Source organism: Orycteropus afer, unplaced genomic scaffold (assembly GCF_000298275.1).
Source record: "Orycteropus afer afer isolate SDZICR_OR568_19922 unplaced genomic scaffold, OryAfe1.0 scaffold00078, whole genome shotgun sequence".
Lineage (NCBI taxonomy): Eukaryota > Metazoa > Chordata > Mammalia > Tubulidentata > Orycteropodidae > Orycteropus > Orycteropus afer.
Window position 1 is genome coordinate 5,563,131 of NW_006921665.1, and position 3,839 is coordinate 5,566,969.

The window sequence follows — 3,839 nt, forward strand, 5'->3', positions numbered from 1 at the left end:
CTAATAAAAAAAAATATATAAAATAAATAAATAAATAAATACTGGTCTTACTATTATGTACTTTTGTATTCTGAGTTTTTTATTTGATATTATTTTAAAGTGCTTATCACTGGAAAGTAGTTTTAAAAGGAAAAGGTAACATAGTTGTTTTTTTTTTTTTCCTTACTGTAATTACAAATATACTTAGGATACATTATTAGTTAAATCTGATTTTGCAAGTTGGCATGGGAATCTAAATACTAATACTGAGCTGTCATGGGAAAATTCAAAGTTTCTAAGGAAACAAATGAACCTCTGGAACCTCAGTAATTTGTAAGTCAGGATTACAGCTTGGATGCATTGCTGTGGACATTAGTGGTCTGTGTATGTAAATGGTCTCCCTGGGGTTGTGTACTGCCCGACTTACAGGAATGTGCATGTAGCCCCGATAACTGGTAATTAAGTGAGTCCATTAGCAGGTTGGTGGTTCAAACCCATCAGCCACTCTGCGGAAGGAAGCCTGGGCTATCTGCTTCTGTGAAGATTTACCACCTCAGAAACCCAAAGAGGGTCGCTATGAGTCGAAATCCACTCGACGACAGGGAGTTTGGTATTTTTTGTTTTTTAGTAATAGCATGGGGCTGGCCACTTGAGAAGTGTTTGGGGATTTTTGGAGGTAGAAATAGTCATACTAAGATTCACAGCAACATTTCAGAAAGGGACTAGTAAAACAACTACAAATACATCGGTTTAATTGATACTGTTTTGCCTGGCACTTTACCTGCCTGTCCATAAGGATCTCAGGATGTTGTTACCTGGACTCATCAGTTCATTAAGGGCTTCCCACTGTCATCGAGTGGATTCTACCCCCATTGTGTTTCCAAGGCTGTAAATCTTTTCAGAAGGAGATTGCCTCATCTGCCTCCCACGGAGCAGCTGATGGGTTTGAACTGCTGACCTGGTTAGCAGCCAGATGTCTTACCCACTGTGCCACCAGAGGTTCTTTCATTAAGGATTTAGAACTTCTCAGGCTTTTCATTTACAAAAACAAAAAGCAACATTTATGACCTGTGGAGAATATATCAAATATTTATATAGTCCTGAATGCAAAATGAAACAAGTCCAATTAATATCCATATTTGTTATTCTTGTTAACCATTGGCTGGTATTCATACTGTCCACCACCAGTTGCTATTGAGTTGACTCTGACTCATAGCACTAAGGTGTGTCAGAATAGAACTGTGCTTCACAGAGTTTTCAATGGCTGATTTCTCGTAAGTAGGTCACCAGACCCTTCTGAGGCACCTCTGGGACCCCTTGAACCACCAGCCTTTCTGTTAACAGCTGAGCATGTTAACCACTTACCACCTGGGAATCAATATATAATTACAAGGAAAAATAGTTAATGTATTTTGAAAATGATTTTGTTTTAACTGGGGGTATGTATGTAAAATAACCCTGGCATTCTGCCCTCCCCATTTCTTGAGGGACCAAGAGAAGCCTCTGCTGCCTGTATTTCTGTACTGGGATGAATTTGTGGGCGGGATTGTTCTACTCAGTCTGCCTGGAACACTGGTGGGCTGACAGAACACCATGGTGCTCTGGGGCCAGGTTCACCAATATCTGATATAAGCAGTCTCCATATCCTCCCACCAACTGGAAGCAATGAGGCAGGAGTCACTTTGACTTTATTCCCACTGGAGAGCTCTTTTTACTCGGGCCTATGAGCAGCAGGGAGGTCTTAGTGCAGTGTGTGAAAATGGCTGGAGGATACCCATTTCCCACTAAACAGTCAGGGGCGGTTTAGGATGATCTCAGCTAGAATGCAGGCTGTTTGGCATACAGCTCATTTATTTTGGAGGGCCTTAGGGTACCTGAAAGGGTTATTTAGTTCTTTTCCAGTAGCTAAAGGGAGGATAACTAGTGACTATGCAAACTTATTTAAACATTACGGACAGAGATGAGTGATTTAAAGTGAAATAAAAGTCACAAAGGTAACACTGGCTAGTAACTGAGCTGTTCCTCACATGAGCAACTAGTGAGCATGCTCCTGGGGAACAGGGCAGCCGCAGTTTCTGTCTTCAATCCAGCCCCCACCACACCCCCATCCCGTCTATCAGTTTGTACTGTGCTAGCTTATATCTTGCTATAATGCCCAAAGTCACGCCACCAGTATTTCAAATACGAGCAGGGTCACTCATCGTAGACAGACTAGGAGGAAAGGCTTGGTGGTCTACTTTTGAAAATTAGGCCAGGAAAACTTTATGGATCACAGAACGGTGTCCGAGACCTTGATTCATTTACTATGAACACATCATTAGGAGGGACTTGTCACTGGAGAAAGACGCCATGTTTGATAGAGTGGGGGGCCAGTGAGGCTGAGGAAAACCCTCAAGGAGATGGATTGACACAAGGGCCACAACAATGGGCTCAAACACAGCAGTGGTCATGAAGATGGCACAGAACCAGGCATCATTTCCTTCTGTCATACATAGGGTCGTCATGAGTTGAAACTGATTCAGTGGAGATTAAAAACCCCTACCCCACCTCCAGCCCCTTTCCTAAGGCCGCCCCTCCACACTCCATGCTTCTTCCCTCACCACCTCATTCAGCCATGTTCTCACACAGTGTAACTGGTGGGTTCTCCCAGAGGCTTCTCTCCCAGGGCACCAGCCCTCTAGCTGGCCAGTTGAGCCCTGCAGAGCCCCCAGGGGGCGCCGCTTCATAGTGCAGATACAAGGTGTGTATGTTTTTTCAATAAGAAAATTTGTAGCACTTGAAAGCAAAGTGTCTTGAAGAGAAGTGCCTTTATCTAATTCACCCAAAGGTACTTTATAGACTGGCAGAGACCCTGACCCAACTAACTAATCTATCACCTCTGGATGGACACCTATTCTTCTAACCACTAGCTGCTCCGCGGGAAGGAAGATGGGGCAGTCTACTTCCCTAAAGATTTACAGCCTCGGAAACCCAGTGGGGGTTGCTATAACTGAGTTGGAATCAACTCGATGGCAGTGAATTAAGTTACATTTCATATTATATATAACCCTTGAATTAGATTGTCAGTTAGGGAGCTAGGATTGTCAATTAGTGCCAGTTAGGGAGCTCTGGTGGCACAGTGCCTAAGGCATTTGACTGCTAACCAGAAAGCTGGTGGTTCAAACCCACCAGCCATTCCTCAGAAGGAAGACTGGGTAATCTACTTCCGTAGAGATACTGCCTGGGAAACCCAAGGAGGGGTCGCTATGAGTCGGAAAAGACTCCACAGCAGTGCCTTTGGTTTTTTTGGTTTAATGTCAGTTAGGGTCAGCACATAACAACAACAACAAAGGGTTTTATAGGAAACTAATCAACCTCCAGGTGGTGCTATGGTTAAGGCATTGGGCTGTAACCAAACCGTCTGGTGGTTTGAACCTACCAGCCACTCCATGGGAGAAAGATAAGGCATTCTGCTTCCCTAAGGTTTTATATCCTTGGAAACCCTGGGGGGGCGGGCGGTCATGAGTCAGAATTGACTTGATGGCAGTAGGTTTGGGTTTGTTTTTTAATCAACCTCCTGGTTTTCTTTCTGTAACTACGTAAACTTAAATAATGAGAGTGGGTCTGTTTTCTCCTATACATTGAGCACTTTACTGTCTAGATCCAAACCAAAAATAGCGACCCCTCCTTGGGTTTCTGAGGCGTTATCTCTATGGAAGTAGATTGCTTAATCTTCCTTCTGAGGAGGGGCTGGTGGGTTTGAACGGCCACCCTTCTGGTCAGCAGTCAAATGCCTTAGGCACTCACCATGTCCTGTCTAGATCAGAGGTCAGCAAGCCTTCTCTGCAAAGGGTCAGGCAGTAGATATTTTTGATTTGGGG